Source organism: Oryctolagus cuniculus, chromosome 8 (genome assembly GCF_051225735.1).
Source record: "Oryctolagus cuniculus isolate XC-2025 breed Fujian yellow rabbit chromosome 8, ASM5122573v1, whole genome shotgun sequence".
In the NCBI taxonomy this organism is placed as follows: domain Eukaryota; kingdom Metazoa; phylum Chordata; class Mammalia; order Lagomorpha; family Leporidae; genus Oryctolagus; species Oryctolagus cuniculus.
In genome coordinates, this window is record NC_142874.1 from 94,647,945 (window position 1) to 94,667,085 (window position 19,141).

Genomic DNA, 19,141 nt, shown 5'->3' on the forward strand with positions numbered 1-19,141 from the left:
CAGCAACCTAACATACTGAAGTGTTGAAGCCACGGGAAGAGATATAGGTGGTATTCTGACCTACTCTTAGGCTAAATAGCTTATCACTGATCTATTTTCTTTTGGGAGCAGTCCTTGGCCAAACTGCAAAAGTGATGGGCATATTGTCCGTGAACCCTGGAAGGAGTGGAGAAAGAATAGACAAGAAGTCCAGTCTTTCAGTCATGGTTGTGACTTCTACTAGTACCCCTGAGGTAAGGGAACTGAGGAGAGAGACTAATGGGCAATGATTTAATCAAGAACATTTCTACCTAAACATATAATTCATAAAGGATGCAATAAATTCATTTCAAACAGGTAGGCATAGCAAAGATACCAAAAGTAAAATTTACAACTATAAACTTTCAGATATGAGTTTTTTTTCCAGTTATTGCTACTGTTATTTTGGTTTTCATTTTTACATTGAGGAAAACTTTGAACTTATCCTCTGCATATGAACGTTCATAAACAACTGATCTTATCGCTGTGAGCTACTTTTTTTTTTTTTTTACCAAATCTAATTCCCTCAGAGTAATATCAAAGGCTTTCAAACACCTGTTTTCATCTAACCAAGGAGTGGGCATTAATTTTTCTCCTTACACTCTTTTTTTAAAAAATTTATTTTTGATTTTCATTTTATTTGAAAGAAAGAGAGACAGGAAGAAAGAGCAGCCAGACAGAGATCTTCCATCCACAACAGCCAGAGCTGGGCCAGGACAAAGCTAGGAACACAGAACTTAATCCAAGTCTCCCATGGGGGAGGCCGGGATTTCAACACTGGAGCCATCATCCGTTGCCTCCCTGAATGTGCATTAGCAGGACCTGGGTAGGAAGCAGTGTAGCAACAATCCAGGCACTCTCCCATGAGATACAGGTGTCCAAGCAACATCTTTACCACTGCACGAAATGCCCACTCCTCGAAATTATTTTTTCCATGCTCCTACAAAATTTCCCACACATAAAATTAAAATCCAAAACTTGCCACCTGGTGTGCACTGGCTTCAGTGCTTCCTTCCATGTTTTTCTCCCACAATTCCACTGCATCCCCCGCTGGTGAAATGATGACTCATCAGTATTGGCCAGCATGGGCTAGGTTGTGCAGTAGTAGCAAACACTTCCAGGATCTCAGTGGCTTTTCAACCTTTACACAACTATCAAGGGCAGGGTGAATGTTGAGTTGCAACAAGTTAAGTAATCACTTGGGAACCTACATCTTATATTGCAGTGCCTGAGATAAAGTGCATCACCACTTCCAATCCAGCTTCCTGCTAATGCATCTGATTTATTTGGTTTCCTGACACCAATGTGGAGATTTAAATTGTGTTCCTGGCTCCTGACTTCGGGCTGGCCCAGCATTGGCTATTGTGGGTATTTGGGGCGTGGACCAGCAGATGGAATCTCTCTCTCTCTCCCTCCCTCCCTCCCTTCTACCCTTCATTCCTCCCTATCTTTGTCACTCTGCTTTTCAAATAAAGAAATTTTTAAAACAGTCAAGGGAAGTATTTGTCTCTCAGGTCATTTGGGGGAGCGGGGATAAACTTTAGAGACAGAAAGAACTAAATTTAATTCCTGGCTTCACCACTCCAAAGAAATCTGGGGAAGTCTCTTACTCCCCCTTAAACGTGTTTCCTCATCTTCAGAACAAGAACAATGGCATCCCTCTTAATCTGGGGGCGGTGGGCTGATGCGTATGGCTTGCTATATGGTGCGTGGTCTATAAATGGCCTTTGTCGTCAGCAGCAACGGCAGCAGCGCTCGCCCAGTCACACATGCAACGTGAGAAGTTTAAAACAGTATGCCCCTTTGCACAGAAATGTCAAGAGTGACTCCCAGAAAGAGAGCAGCATGGCCCCACAAAGTACTGCCTGCATTTGTTTCTCCATAAATAAGACTTGTTGTCAAGAAACTTGAGCCCGGCGGATTTGCCATAAAACACAGAAGCTTGGAGACAAGCAACAGGTTTTCGTGGCACTTTCCTGGATGTCAGCAGAATCGCACAAATCAGGCAAGCACAGTGCAAAACATATGCCCTCAGCAGCTTGCCAAAAACCAATAAAAGGAATCGAAAGTAGAGCCAAAAGCAAGGAGGCAAGTAGGAGCAGCCTGGGGCTGCAAGCCCCTATAAATTCACAGGAAAATGCGCTTCGGTTCAGTGAGAGCCTGACCAAACAAAACCGTTTCCAATGATGAAGAGAGCCTTCCTCTAGCTACACGCCACAGAGTCGGGAACCTCAAAATGACAAATCTTTAAGATTTTTTTTTTTCTAATTATAATCTTTTTTTTTTTTAAGTTAAAGCCAGACTCAACATTTTTAATCCAATTATTTAGAACAAGATATTTTGGCAAGTGAGTGGTTTCACGGACAGAAAATGGACCTCAACACTGTAGAGCTGGCCTTTGGCGAGGGAGTGGCATACTGTGACTTTGTCAAGACTTGGGGCATTTTATATACAGGTGCAAAATACTTCTTTTTGTTTTCTGAGTGGGAAGTTCGTGGCATGGCCGTTGTGCTGAGCTTAAAATACACAGAAAGAGGAGGAAGGTCTCCACATAGAAAACATGGAACATGAGTTCTATTTTCGAATCAATATGATTCACTGTCCGGTGCAACCAAATGGGAAGGGCTTGTGGCTTTGCGTGTGTGTGTGTGTGTGTGTGCTTAACACTTCTGTGAGGCTTTCAGGCTGGTAGGAAGACTTAGAGCCGAGGCCCTGGGAACTACAATGCTTCCTGGCACACACACAGCAACAGTAAAACTCTTGTGAACTCAGATTTTAGTCTGAAGCCCACATCTTCAGTGAAAGCAGCATCAGCTAGTTCCAAAGATGGAGCTGGTTCACCCTGCGCATCCACACTCAGGTACTGGCTGCCACAGAGGTCTAGGGCCTGTTGTCACAGGCGCTGGAGCCCATCTCTGCCTCTGTGACTCTGAGCCACACACACTGTGCTCGTAGAACCCTCTCACCTACCTGCCTGCCATCTGGCCGCCCGGCCCACTCCCTCCTGCCGGCAGTGTCTTAGTAATGAAAGACTTTTCAACAACAACAGCTCGCTCTCTGCTCCAAATGCATTTTCTTCACTCCACATTCCTAACCCTGATGTGGAAGTTTGGCATAATGAGCCCCAAAGGGCAGTCTCCACATAGCTTACTGAATTCTAATGAGATAATTAAACCAGATAGCAAGAAGCTTGATTTTTGCAGACATAAAAGAAAGGCTGATGTTACAGTATGTGCAACTCAAAGTCCGCAAGTGAGGCTTTCCCAAACGCTTTACAAAATAAATTCATTAATGGGTTCATTTCCAACCCATACATTAGTGCTTGCTTTGGTCAAGATTGTGGGGCTGTCATTGGATATTTTTTAAGAATTGGGAGAGAATAAATACAGAGATTTTTGTCCATGTAAGTCCTGGAATATTCAGCACCCCTTTTGTGTTAGCCACTGTTCTGAGCATCCATTAGTAGTAAGGTCCTAAGATCCACGTGAAGGTATGGTTTAAATACCTGAGATGAACAAATGGTAACAACAGCAACAACAACTATATATATACACACACACACATATCTATATCTATATACATATATATGCTATAATTTAGGCTTAAAAAGTAGAAGATAATCAGTCTTTATTTTTCTTGTTTGTTTTCCCTGGCCTCCTAATCCCATTATGGGTAACCAGCCAGAAACATGCACTTTTTTGTGTGTTTGAGTTTTACATACTTTATGACTGCTTTAATTATGGAAAGATTTCAAAGTAGAATGAGAGTTATATTTAGGAAATAATTTAGATACACAAAGCAAAAGCAAAGACCTATCAATATAGCTGCTTCTTTAGCATGAAGGCATTATTTGCATAAGGAAATTTTTTTAAACTTTTATTTATCTTTTTTAAATTATTGATTGATCTATAATAATTTCTCATATATATATAGGTACAGTGTCATTTTTTAAAAAGATTTACTTATTTAATTGAAAGTCAGAGTTACACAGAGAGAGAAGGAGAAGCAGAGAGAGAAAGAAAAATCTTCCATCCACTGGTTCACTCCCCAGTTGGCCACAATGGCAGGAGCTGTGCCAATCTGAAGCCAGGAACTAGGAGCTTCTTAAGGGTCTCCCCTGCAGGTGCAGGGGCCCAAGAACCTGGGTCATCTTCTACTGTTTTCCCAGGCCACAGCTGAGAGCTGGATCAGAAGTGGAGCAACCAGGACTTGAACCTGGGCCCACATGGGATGCCAGCACTGCAGGTGGAGAGGCCTTACCCACCATGCCACAGCACTGGCCCCGGTTCAGTGTCATTTTAAAATCATTTTAACTTAGGATAAAAAGGTAGTATTAAGGGGAAAGTTTATAGCAATAAGTGCATAATTAAAGAAAGAAAATTTCAAGTAAACAATTGAACAATGCATCTCAAGGTCCTAAAAGAGCAAGAACAAACTGAACTCAAAATTAGCAAGAGGCAAGAAATGATAAGTATCAGAACAAAAAATAAATGAATTTAAAACTAAAAAAATTTAAAAGATCAACAGAGCGAAAAGCTAGATTTTTGAAAGTTAAACAAAATAGAAAACCATGTACCCAGACTGACAAAAGAAAAGAAAAAACTTAAATAATTACTATTATAGATGAAAAAGCAGACAGTACAACTGAAGCACCAGAAATACAAGGAGTCATAAGAAACTACTATGAACAGCTATGTACTAACAAATTGGAAAACCTCGGAAAAATGGATAAATGCCTGGATACTTGCAACCTACTAAAATTAAATCAAGAAGATATAAAAAATCTAAACAGACAAAATAATGAATAATGACATTAAAACAATTACTAAAAGTCTCTCAGCAAAGAAAAGTCGAAGAACTGATGGTTTTACTTACTGAATTCTGCAAAACACTTCAGGAAGAACTAACTCCAACTCTTCTCAAACCATTCCAAAATATTGAAAAGGATGGAACTCTGCCAAACTCTTTTTATGAATCTAATAATAATCTGATATCAAAACCAAAGACACAATACCCAAAGAAAATTATAGACCAATATCCCTGACGAACATAAATGTAAAATTTCTCAACAAAATATTAGCAAACTAAATCCCAACACTATATCAAAAAGATAAAACTTCAAAATCAAGTGGGATTTATCCCAGAAATGCAATGGTGATTCAATATTCTCAAATCAATAAGCATAATAAATCACACCCACAGAATGAAGAATCAGGATCATCTCAATAGAAGCAGAAAAACATCTTATGAGAGTCAACATCCTTTCATGATAAAAATTCTCAACAAATTAGGTGTAGAAAAAACTACCTCAAAATGACAGGACAAACCCACAGCCAGTATCATACTAAAAGGAAAAAGTTGAAAGCATTTCCCCTCAGATCTGGAGCAAGACAAGGATGTCCACTTTCTTCATTCCTATATATTAATGGAAATATTAACAAGAACAATTAAGAAATATAATGAAATGAAGTACATTAGAGGGGCCAGCACTGTGGCATAGTGGGTAAAGATGCTGTTTGCAGTGCCAGCATCCTATATGGTCACCGGTTTGAGTCCCAGCTGCTCCACTTCTGATCCTGCTTTCTACAATAGCCTGAGAAAGTAGTAGAAGATGGCCCAAGTCTTTGGGCCCCTGTGCAATGTGGGAGACCCAGATGAGGCTCCTGGCTCCTGGCTTCAGATCAGTGCATCTCTGGCTGTTATGGCCATCTGGGGAATGAACCAGTAGATGGAAGACCTCTCTCTCTATGCCTCTGCATTTCTGTAACTCTGCCCTTCAAATAAATAAATAAATCTTGAAAAAATAAAACAAAATAAAGTGCATTAGAATTGAAAAGCAGGAGGTCAAAATATCCATGTTTGCAGATGACATGATTTTGCACATGGAAAATATAAGCATTCTACCAAAAATGGTAAAACTTATAAACCAATTAAGTAAAGGCACAGGATACAAAATCAACATATAAAAAACCTAACATTTTTATACACCAATAGTGAACTTGCTGAAAGAGAAATCAAGAAAGACATTGCACTTTCAGTAGTCACAAAAATAATTTAAATATTTAGGAGTAAATGTATCCAAAGAAGTGAAAATTCTCTACCATGAAAATTATAAAGCACAGATGAAAGAAATTAGCAATGACATGCCAAAAGAGAAAAGATGTACATTCCTTGTTCATCGATTAGGAGGTGTAATATCATTAAAATGTCCACGCAGCCTAAAGCAATTTACTGATTCGATGCAATTCCTATCAAAACACCTGACGTTCTTTAGAGAATTAGAAAAAAAATCCTGAAATTCATATAGAACTGCAAAAGAATAGCTAAAGTAATCCTGAGCAAAAACAACAGCAAAAATCAGCTAAAGTCATCACAATATCTGATTTCAAAGCATACTACAAATTTATAGTAATTAAAACAACATGGTACTGGCATAAAGACCAACATAGAGGTCAATGGAACAAAATAAAGAACTCTGGAATTAATCCACATATGTACAGTCAACTGATCTTTGACATACATTGGAGAAACCATACTCTTTAGCAAATGGTGCTGTCAGTACTGGACATACACATACAGAAGAATGAAATTATATCTCTATCTCTCACCATATACAAAAATCAACTCAAGGGGCCAGCACTGTGGTTCAGTGGGTTAAACCACTGTCTACAGTGCTAGTATGCACTATGGGCACTGGTTAGAGTCCCAGTTGCTCCACTTCTGATTCTGCTCACTGCTACTGTGCCTGGGAAAGCAGTGGAAGATGGCCCAAGTCCTTGGGCCCCTGGACCTACATAGGAGATCTGGATGAAGCTCCTGGCTTGTGGCTTTAGCCTGACCCAACCCTGGCAGATGCAGTCATTTACAGTGGATGAAAGACTCCTATATCTCCCTCTCTCTCTGTAACTCTGCCTTTCAAATAAATAAATAAATTGTTAAAAAAATCAACTTAAGATGGATCAAGGACCTAAATGTAAGACCTGAAATTGTTAAAGCACTTCAAGTTATTGATGTAGGCAATGACTATTTTTTTTTTTAAGATCCCAAAGCTACAGTCAACAAAAGCAACACCAGACAAATGAGATTGTATCAAACTCAGACGCTTCTACACAACAAAGTGAACAATCAATGGTGTAAGGTACTGCCACCAAATGGGAGAAAAATTTCTGCAAGCTGCTTATTAAAGAAAGAATTAATATCCGGAATATATCAGAAAAATATATATCAAAAAACCCAACAACATAATAACAAGTAATTCAGTTAAGAAATGGACAAAGAGCCCCATTAAAAGTTCTCAAAAAGGTAAAATACAAATATACATCAAATACATGAAAAAAATGCTCCATATCATTAGCTATAAGAGAAATGCAAATCAAAACCATAATGAAATATCACCTCACCCCTGTTAGATTGGCTATTGTCAAAAAGAAAGTAATAAATGCCTGTGAAGACATAGAGAATGGGGAACCCTTATACACTGTTGGTGGGAATGTAAATTAACACAACCACTGTGTAAAATAGTATGGAGACTTCATTAAAAAAAAAAAAACTGGAAATAAAATTTCCATATGAGTCAGCAATCTCACTACTGGATATATATCCAAAAGAAATGAAATCACTGTATCCAAAAGATACATGCTTTACCATGTTTATATTGTAGGACTACTCACAGTAGCAAAGATATGAAATTAACCAATGTGATACAAACACACACATACTTGAATATTACTGAGCCATTCAAAGGAATGAACTCCTGTCATTTGCAGCTGTTGCAACTAAAGGATGTCATGTAAAGTGAAATGTGACAAATATTGAATGTTCTCCCTCATACTGGAAGCTTCAAATATGAACCCTCAAAAGTTTAATCTGAAGATAAAATGGTGATCACTAGAGGTTTGGAGGGGTGAGGGTGGTGGGTACAGGGAGTTTGAATAATGGGCACCAAATCAGAACTGACCAAAGGAAAAGCAGTCTACTGGGAAAGACTGTAGTTCACAATAATCTAGCATATATTCTTTGAACAAGTGAAGAAAGAAGTCCGAAGCCTCCAATCATAAAGTTTTATCAAAGAAGTATTGGTGATTATCCTGATTTGATCAATACAGATATTTTAATATCCCAATGTAGCCCATAAGTGTGAACAATTATTAATTTAAAACAAAAATTTTTTTCTTGGAACATTAAGAAACAAAGACTTAAAGAAAATGTTTTTACAAGGAGAAAATTTGTTAATTCTTTTTTTTCCTCCTCACATCTTTTTTTCTCTACATACCCTAAAAAATATGTAACTCTCTTATTCAAAGTTGTCCTGTTTCTTGTATCCAGATATTTAAAATACCATGGATGTTTTCATTTTTCTCTCATTTTTAACTTATTTGCTGAATCCTTAGCCTTTGTTCACTTTGGGAGAGGACTGCCAATACCTTTGCTGAGAAAGTCAGTGAGGGTTAAATCATTCCCTTTCCTCTTCTCTTCTCTTCATTCCTAATTGATTTCTTCAGGGAATCAATGGAGCCTATTGATAGCTCCAGAGCAAACTTTCGGCAAGTGAGTGCTAACCCAAGTATCCCAGAAGAGTGCAAGGCTGCTCTACACCACAGCAGACACCAGATGGAAAAGTGAAACAGCCAAACACCTGGGTATTTCCTAGACAATTGTTTCACCTGAACAAATTATTTAAATTAGTAAAAATTGGAAATTAAATTTTTACTTTTCACCTAGATGTATGTTTATATGATTTTTCAGGGCTAGAAGTAAAATGTGGTAAGCCTACAACTCCCTCTTCAGTTTAGATTTTTCCAAGAGAAGATATACATTAATTGAGGTTAGCTGGGACTAACATCCACAGCTTTGACGCCTTTCAGTAGAGTAGGCTGGAAAGAGACGTGGGATGCAAGGACAAAAGTAACCAATGTCCCTCGTGGGGCCATCCTGCCATATTTTCCTCTGCTCTAAACATCACTGACAATTTTACAATTACACACACACACACTTCTCAGAGACGTGCTTAAGTCAAAAGTGTAGAAAAGAACACTACATGTTAAAGTTAGTGACAATTTCCACCACAGAACGTTCCAAAATAACTTATGAACTGTGTGTCAGCCTAGATGGGGGAAACATATTAAGAGTAACTATGGCTGGGGCCGGTGCTGTGGCGCAGTGGGTTAACACCCTGGCCTGAAACGCCGGCATCCCATATGGGTGCCGGTTCAACACCCAGCTGTTCCATTTCTGATCCAGTGCTCTGCTGTGGCCTGGGAAAGCAGTGGAAGATGGTCCAAGTGCTTGGGCCCCTGCACGTGCGTGGGAGACCTAGAAGAAGCTCCTGACTCATGGCTTTGGATAGGTGCAGCTCCGGCAGTTGTGGCCATCTGAGGAGTGAACTAGCGGATGGAAGACCTCCCTCTCTCTCTCTCTTCCTCTGCCTCTCCTTCTCTCTCTGTGTAACTCCGACTTTCAAATAAACAAAATAATTTTTTTAAAGAGTAACTATGGCTTAATTTTATTGACATCAAAATTTACTCTAGGGGCTAGCATTGTGGCCCAGTGCGTGTAACAACTGCCTGGAGCACCAGAGTCCTATACAAGCACGCACTCATGTCCTGGTTGCTCCACTTCTAATACAGCTCCCTTCTGATGCCCCTGGGAAGGCAAAGAAAGATGGCCCATGTCCTTGGACCCCTGCTCCCATGTGGGAGACCCAAATGAAACTTCTGGCTTTGGCTTCAGCCTAGTCTATCCCTTGTCTACACAGCCACGTGGGGAGTGAACCAGAGCCTCTCCCTCTCTCTTTCTCTGTATCTCTGCCTTTCAAATAAATAATTTTAAAAAAAATGTCCTCTAATGAGGATGAGGCTGCACACCAGAGAGCGCTCTCCAAGGTAGACTCTGTATCCAGCTCTGGGAATCAGAGAGGCTGAATGCAATCCTGAAGCAGGAGGCAGGGCTGACACGGGGCTCCAAGTCAGAGATCTGCACTCGGATCTGGGCCAATGTCAAGTGATATAAGGAAACCACGGGGTAGTCTTGGGGAAAGCATCTGACAGAAACAAGACGAGGGAAACCAGGCTGCAAATCGGAGTAGGGTGTAACAAGTCCCGAAAGAACGAGCAATGAGATGGCGCAGCCCATGCAAAGGCAAGAGAAGCAGATGACTGCAGAAACTGAAGAAGAGGCTGCAACAGGAGGAAGTGCCACGTGGGCAGCAGGTGCTGCCTCCAAACCACGCCCCCGAGATGGAGATTTCAACCAACACTCCCCAGATTTAATAACACACTGCTCAGCTCCGGGCAGTCCAGGCACTCCAGGGCTCAAAGAGCAGGCAAGGCTCTACCTGCAGTGGCAATTTTCTGTGAAGCTCCATGGCCCTGTAGTGCTCTAAACACATTTGGGAGTTCAAAAGGTTCATACATTCAAAGGGATGAAACCACTTAGATGGGTCTCCGAAAGGAATGAAACTGAGTGGAAAACCCCAGCCACAAAAGTTTCTGTGACTCCATTGATCCGGCAGTGTTGAAGGGACAAAATGATAGAGTGGAGAACAGTTGAGTGGTTTCTAGAGATTAGGGAGAAGAGAAGTGAGGGAGGTGGCTGTGCCCATCGCAGGCTACAAGAGGGATTCTGCGAGGACACTGCCATATGTCTGCACCGCCATGGTGGTCACACAGCTAGGACGTCTGTGTCACCGAATTGCTCGGAACTTAATACACGTACACACACACACACACACACACTGGAAGGTGAAACCCAAATACAATCAATGAATTATTTAATGTCAGTTTTGGGGTTGTGAGGTTGTTTTATGGTTATGCAAACACTAATAGCAGAGGAAATTAGGGGATAGGGATGGGATCCCTCTCCATATCATTTCTTAAAACTGCCTTGGATCTACCATTCTCTCCAAACACACAATTTTTTTTAAAGGATCCAACTTAAAAGGCATTAAATTCCATTTTTGCTATATTATATAACATCACAAGCCGTGTCAAACACATTAATATTTCTTTAGCGGTGTGTGTGACCGTTCACACCAAGTGAAATGCAGTTTATAAATAGCCTCCTCTCAACTTGGGTCAGGTTTTGCGGCCACAGGAGTTCAGGTCAGGGTTTGCTGCCAAATCAGCCATGAAAACAGTTTAGTTTTTCTGGACTTTCTAGATTTTAGAAGTACAGGTAGGCCGGCGCCCTGGCTCACTAGGCTAATCCTCCGCCTTGCAGCACCGGCACACCGGGTTCTAGTCCTGGTCGGGGCGCCGGATTCTGTCCCGGTTGCCCCTCTTCCAGGCCAGCCCTCTGCTGTGGCCAGTGAGTGCAGTGGAGGATGGCCCAGGTGCTTGGGCCCTGCACCCCATGGGAGACCAGGAAAAGCACCTGGCTCCTGGCTCCTGCCATCGGATCAGTGCGGTGCACCGGCCGCAGCACGCCGGCCGCGGCGGCCATTGGAGGGTGAACCAACGGCAAAGGAAGACCTTTCTCTCTGTCTCTCTCTCTCACTGTCCACTCTGCCTGTCAAAAAAAAAAAATTAAAAAAAAAAAAAGAAGTACAGGTAAAGAATTATAAGCCCTATTTCTGCCTGGTCACAAAGAAGAAGGCATGGATGGATACCACTGACAGATTTGTTCGACATATCCTATTTCTGATTCCTCATTTCATATTCTGCAGAGAAAAGCTGGCAAGAATTGCAGTTTTTAATATAATACTCACATCACAGTAGGTTTGAGAAAGCTGTTTTGTGTATCCTTTTTCAGAAGCTAGCCAGCGACTCCTAGAATGGACTTCAAAGGAAGAATGCTGTAGACAGAAAGACAGGATCAACAGAAAACAGCAGGACATTTCCTTAGCTTCTCTGAAGGTTTTGTCTTGACACCACTTTGGGAATTAACTTTCAAGATATTAGAAGTTCCTAAATTTAAAAACAGTCAAAATACACACACACACACTCACGCACACACATATGTACTATATATAAGTATATACAGAATACATATGTGTATATATACCCTCATATATGTATATACAAATTAATTGAGAGTTAAATAGTTGTAGTTATCTATCAATTTCTGTTATGCACTTTTTTGTTCCTTTACATTAGGATGGAAAATAGAGGTTTGACCTATTTGAAATATTTGACCATAATATTGGTCAAAATGCAGAAACTTCATGAGTATGTAGCTTTCAGCATTCAATAAAGATAAATATTCAGAATTCTCAGTGAATTTTATTAAAGTTAAATTTGATTCCCAATGATATGGAAATACCATAATTCATTCCTCTTCACATAAATCTCAAGTGTTTCTCTCTTCTGTATTATTCTGTACTGTTCTCCACACTGTAGTCAGAATTATCTATTGAAATACAAAGATAGCTGCACCCCTACATGCCTCTATTTTGATGTGCTTAGGACCTACAGAACAGCATCCGAGCATCTGCAGGGCTGAAGAAGAAGTCCTCAGTGTCCTAGATACAGCTGGTCACAGGTGAGGGTCACAAGTCTTCCCAGTTTGCCCCTCTAGGCTGTGCCCCTGACAGGGTGACTGCTTCCAGCTTCCTGAATAGAACATACTATCTCACCTCCTTGCCTTTGCACAGATTTCTCATTTGGAACACCATTTTTCCCAATCATTACCTGGACAATTTCAATTATTCTATAAGGTACAGTTTTCTCCTGGAGGCGTCTGGCATAGCCCCTCTCCTTTTTCCAGTTTTGTCTGGACTAGGGACCCTAGGCACCCACACATGCACTTAGCATGGTACATATTTCAGTGACACAGACACCCTGGTGTGGAGAACTGAATTCTACTTTCCCAGAGTTCAAAACAGTGCTTGACATGGAGTAGCTATTCAGTAAATAAGTACATGAGCAACAAATATTGTATTATAAATGGTTAGACAAAAGAGAGGCTGTATAGCTCACCAAAAGTATCAAGAAAAGATACAGCTTGTAAGCTGAAAAACTAACAAGTTACTTAGTCTTTTAATAACTCAGTTTCTGCAAAATGAGAATCACATAGTTCTTTTCCATTGCTTATATTAAATCTGATTGCAAATTATAATATGACTTAATATATAAGAAGCACTCAGCAAGTAGCAAGATAGAAATTCAGAAGTACCTGCAAAGCACTTTAAAAGCATTTTGTGTTTTCTAAGCCAAGGACAATCACTGAAGGATTTTAAGCAACAGAATGATACGCCTGTATTCAGACTGTTTAGAGGAGTCTGTTCTGTTGGCAGATGTAGGGCGAATGGAAAGTAGAGGCAGAGGCCACAGTCCTGAAGTGGTTTCAGGCGTCCAGAGGCGGCCTACAAACCCTTGAACAAGACCAGATAACCACTGCGGTGGGGAGATCAACCCAGGGGGAGAAGTGAAAGCTGAGTTTGGTGCCCATTAGCTAGGAAGGTGATAAAATCAGGAAAATGGTAGAATTTCGTTTAAGACATTTCAGTTGTGAGGCTTTCAGAAAATGCACACTAAGATGTCTCTCCCAGAGTCTTTGTGAATTGCTAGAGAATAGGATGTAAATTAGCACATAATAGAGCCCGCAGACAATTTTAAGTGAGTCTGGAACTGATAGAAAGGCTAGGACTAGACTTCAACCTGGAGATCATCCTGCTAGATACCACCCTTCAGCCCTTAGAGAATCAAGATTGCTATGGGTGAGCAGACACAAGGATGAAAAAAAAAACCTGCAGAGTACAACCTCGGGAAGAACTCGCAGCGTCTTCCCTCTCTCCAGCTGGTGATGTGGATTTAGAGTTGGCCTGGCTCCATCTAGTGAGATTCTACATGGATCTTCTACTTCCCTTAGGAATCAGGGTGTGGCACAGTGTTTCGGTGATGATTTCACTTGGCAGAATGTGAATCACGTGGGGCAAAATTAATATCAACTCTCAAAGCCAGATGGAGGAAAAGCTGGCAGGAGAGTCTTCAAATGGACATTGTGAAATGCAAGAAAGTAGAAGAGAGGCTGTTTGATATTCACTTTATATAGTCGTGTAGCAACTGCAGCCACAAGTCTTGTCAGATTTCAGGATATAGTTGGAAGAAGGAAGGGAGATTGGGAAGGAGGGAAGTAGTGAACCAATTTAGGGAGAAAGGGGAGAATGAGTGAAAGAAAGAATGAGGGAGGGAGGAAGGATGGGAGGGAGGGAGGGAAGGAGAAAGAGTAAGTTTGTAAATGACACCTACAAGGAATGGTTTCTTATTAAAAAGATGCTTCTTAGATTCCTTTATGATTTACAGAGGCAATCTCAGAAGGAGAGATGGGAAGAGAGAAACAGAAGCCAACACAGAGACAGAGACAGGAAAAGGAAGCAAGGTTTTCATAAAATGAAGAGAAAATAGGAAAATCTAAAATAATGCAAAGAACTGTGTTTATTAGGAGTGTCTCTGGATCTAGTTAGGTTCTCAAAGTCTTAGTTCATCTTATATCTTGTGTCTCATAAAATATATATCACGGAGCCGGTGCTGTGGCACAGCGGGCTAAGCTGTGACCTGTGACACCAGCATCCAATATGGGTAATGGTTCAAGTCCTGGATGCTCCTCTTCCTACCCAGTTCATGCTAATGCTCCTGGGAAAAGCAGCAAAAGATGGCCCAAGTGCTTGAAGGACTCCTGCACCCATGTGGAGACCCCAGTGAAGCTCCTGCTTCCTGGCTTTGGCCTGGCCCAGCCCTGGCTGTTGTGGCCATCTGGGGAGTGAACCAGTGGATGGAAGATCTCTCTCTCTCTCTTTCCCTCTCTCTCTCTACCTTCCCTTCTCTCTCTCTATCTCTGTAAGTCTGCCTTTCAAGTAATTAAAAATAAACCTTTAAAATAAGTAAATAAATGTGCAGCACTCTGTTCAAGTAAATAAATTATTTAAAAAGGTATTTTCCCATTGTCAGTTTAGCTCAGGTATTAGTTTTGCTTGTTATTGGGCATTTTGTGGTCCAATGATATTATGATTCAACACAATAATAATTTCTTTTAGGACATTTCAGTTTTGAGGCTTTCAGAAAATGCGCATGAAGATGTTTCTCCTTTAGCCAAAATAAAATATTAAAAAGAGTTAGGGCATCACTTTGAGATTAATTACTCCACGATTATGCTGTAGTTTTAAAACCACCCTCAAATTGTTGAAAGTTCTTCTAAATGGAAATGTGAGGTCCATGGCCCCTCTTTTTGACTTTGCGTAGGCTTATGACTTTTGCAGTTGCTACCATAGAGTGGAAACAGCAGATTGTGACATCCGAGGTGAGCTCATAAAAGTGCATGCAGGTCTCTAGCTAGGGTCTGGGTGTGTTTGTTCTCTAAACACTCCTCACATGTCCCTCTGCAAACCCAGCACCAATCTACAACACAAGCCATGTAGAGAGATCGAGTATAAGCACCGCAGCCTAGGCATGCCTTGTCACCTGGAATTTTTAAGTTATCTAGGCCCAGGAATCAGATACAAGAGCAAAAAACCTGCATAGTGCCAGGCCCGGCCATTCCAGTATATTCCCTTCTTGAAGCCCCAGACATGGTAGAAAAGAGACAAGCCATCCTACTATGCCTTGTTTATGCCTTGTTCAAATGCCCAATCTACAAAATCCAAACACATAACAGAACGGTTGTTTTACACCACAGCGTTTGGGCAGTTTTATGCCACAATAGACAAGAAATCACCTCTTCCCAATAAGAAAAAGAAATGGACATCTTCTGCAGGTTTCCCAGGTGCATTAACAGGGAGCTGGATTGGAAGTGGAACAGTCAAGACAAACTGGTGCCCACACGGGTTGCCAGCACTGCATGTGGGTGGCTTAACCCACTATGCCACAGTGCTGGCCCCAAGTAGGAGTTTCTTCCTGGGATAGGATATGGGCCCTGAAGAGGATCCTTGACTACATTTTTATATCATTGTGAAAGACAAGTGATAGACAAAATGAAATCTTTAAAAATGGATTGTTTTCTACAGAATGCAAAAATATTATTAGATGAAGCCAGAGCTGTGGCGTAGTGGGTAAAGCTGCCACCTGCAGCGCCAGCGTCCCATATGGGCGCTGGTTCAAGTTCCAGCTGCTCCTCTTTTGATCCAGCTCTCTGCTGTGGCCAGGGAAAGCAGTAGAAGATGGCCCAAGTCCTTGGGCCCCTGCACCCACGTGGGAGACCCAGAGGAGACTCTGGGCTCCTGGCTTCGGATCAGTGCAGCTCTGGCTATTGCAGCCATCTGGGGAGTGAATCAGCAGATGGAAGACCTCTCTCTCTCTCTGCCTCTCCTTCTCTCTCTATGTAGCTCTGACTTTCAAATAAATAAATAAATCTTAGAAAAAAACCTTAGTTTCAAAAAAAGGAGAAAAACTCGTAGTTTGTCCAACAACTCATAAATTGTGGACAAGATTATTCATTGAGACTCAACAGGGGTTATGATCCATTAGAATATGTTTCTCAGAAGAGAAGGCAGAAAAAACTGAGGAAGAAAGAGCAGTAAAGGAGGCTGAAAGCATACAAATCTGGGAGTTTTAGTGGGGAAAGTATTTCCTCTCCAATGACTAAACAAAATTCCTATGAGACTTGTTTCTGGGTCCAGGACATCAAAATAGTGGCCAAAAACCATGTAACTGAGGACTATGTTTTCAATTAGAGGAGCAACAGAATAAAGAAGGTGCTTATAAATCCTCATTTTGCAGAGAAAGACTGACAAGTTGCTGACTTTCACTGTTCCCATGCCCTGGCCAGCCATGTTAACTATATAGCGTGCACTCAGTAAATGCGTGTTGAATAAATTAGTCACTGCATTCTCTCTCACCAAGACTGGCCATACCTTCATATTATATTTATGTAGATAAATCTCAAGGCAATTGGAGAGCCCCAACTTGTGTCTTAAATAATATTCCTAAATCACAACTTCCTGATACTTCACTGTGTTAAGTCTTCTTTCCATTACGTTAACTAAAATATCTGAGAGGAGTATCTTGGGAAAGAAAAAGTTTATTCCAGCTAAAGGTCAGAGGTTACCTACAGTTCAGGACTGGGCAGCCCCGTAGCCTGGTAGATGCTGCTGAAAGCTCACAATGGCGGATCTGGAAGATCCATCACGTAGCGAACAAGGAAGCAGAAAGAGAGCGGGGAGGCAGAACCTGAACTCATTTATGGTCAGCCTTCTCATCAGGAGAGCCATCCCCTACGGCACACCCTCGGTGACGGAAATACCTTCCACAGGCCCCACCTCCCAAATCATGAGCCAGTATCATCTAATCTATCAATATAATCTAATATATTCTATATATACTATATATAGAATAAAATATAATCAATATAATCTAAAACCAAAAGCACTGCTATGATTTGAATATAATTTTGCCTCCAAGCTCACTCAGGACTTTAAACCCCAAAGTCATAAATTAATGGAACTAAGAGGGTAGGAAATTAATCCAATTATGGTGTCCAGGAGTTGGGGAACAGTGGGAGGTCCTTGAATTATGGGAGGGCACAGACTCAGAAGGCAGTTCTCATGTGACTTCTGCAGTTCTCACGAGCAGGTTACTGCTGAAGTCTGAGAGTAGGCACACACCCTCTCTGCTTCCTGGCCCGCTATGTGATCCTTGCTCTGAACAGGCTTTTACACCTGCCATGACATCTTCCCCCAAGCCTTTATCTTGCCATTTAGACTTTATATCTGTAACACTGTGAGTTAAAGAGCACTTTTCTCTTTATAAAGTCGTTGCCTCAGGTATTTCATTGTGGCAACACAAAGGTGACTAGAACAATCCTCATACTGTATTCCATTCCTTTCTCTATAATATAGATATGTGTTCAATTAATGAGTGGAATTATGGGAAAATACTTATTAGGTGGAGAAGGAGAAGAAAAAGTGAAAATTGGAGAAAGGAAATATATATTGAAAACATAAAAGGAGTGAAATAAAAGTGTAAGAAAGGTATGACAGAGAGAGATATTGAATTCCTTATTGACACTGAAAACTTCGAAACAAGTGTTTTAATCCAGTAAGACTTCCTGTCCCTTGCCATTTTTTACTGGGAGTAGCCAAACTATCAATTGATTGATTATTCCACTTATTCATACATTTAGCAAATGTTCACTAACAAACCATCATGAGAATAATACTTAGAGACCCTAACAAAAAGGGAGGAGCTACAATCCTTACCTCCAAGTTGCTATTAGCTTCTCTAAGCAGCAGAGGAGGCTGGCACTATGGTACAGCCGGTAAAGCCATCGACTGCAGTGCTGGCATCCCATATGGGCACTGGTTTGAGACCCAGCTGCTCCATTGCTTATCCACCTCCCTGCTAATGCATCTAGGAAAACATCAGCAGATGCTTAAGTGCTTGGGCCCCTGCTACCCATGTGGGAGACTCGGAAGAAGCTCCTGGCTCCTGGCTCCTGGCTCCTAGCTTCCTGGCTCCTAGCTTCCTGGCTCCTGGCTTCAGCCTGGCCCAGCCCCAGCTGTTCTAGATATTTGGAGAGTGAATCAGCAGGTGGAAAAATCTCACTCTCTGTTTCTCCCTGTCTCTCTATAATGCTGCCTTTCAAATAAATAAATAAATCTTTAAAAAAAGAGGAAACAGAGATAAGCTCTCCTAAATAATTACCAGTATTCAAACTGCATGGTGACATTCTCAGAATTTCTGACGGTGCACATGACATGCAAGCACATACAAATTATATTTTTCCCCTTAACCACTCCTAAGCTGATTGGCCTCAGTGTTTACAGAATACAGCAATGGATGAAATACAGAGACTCAGTCCTCCCACAGAACCCTACTGTGTCCATTTCTTTTTAATCGCTATGCAGTTTCTTGGCCTTCTTATATCTTCTTGGCCTTCTATATCTTGGCCTTCAGAGAGCACTAATGAATTCTACAAAATAAACTGCATCCACTAGGAAAATACACTTATAATACCGTCATTTTTGTCTCCAAAGTTTGAGGTTATCACAGGAGCTTACAGCTTCATTGCTTCATCCAGGTAGAGGGATTGCCTGCATTTCCCAAGTTGGCAGAAAAACAGAATCCAAAGAGTGACACAAGAATCTTCCTTTTTTAAAAAGAATCCTTAAAAAATTGTAAAATCTGGTTGAAGTTTATAGGAAATAACATATTAGGTTTTATAAAGAATCTGACTAGTAACAATTCAGGTAAAA

General features: G+C 41.0%; 1 protein-coding gene and 1 long non-coding RNA gene across 4 annotated transcripts in view; one reads left to right on the forward strand and one right to left on the reverse strand.

Moving 5' to 3' along the window:
* DDIT4L (DNA damage inducible transcript 4 like) overlaps window positions 1–19,141 on the forward strand; it is a 382,966-nt gene that overhangs the window by 300,761 nt on the left and 63,064 nt on the right. The gene's annotated exons all lie outside the window — the stretch shown is intronic.
* Window positions 1–19,141, reverse strand: part of LOC138843524 (uncharacterized) — a 43,114-nt gene that overhangs the window by 13,130 nt on the left and 10,843 nt on the right. The gene's annotated exons all lie outside the window — the stretch shown is intronic.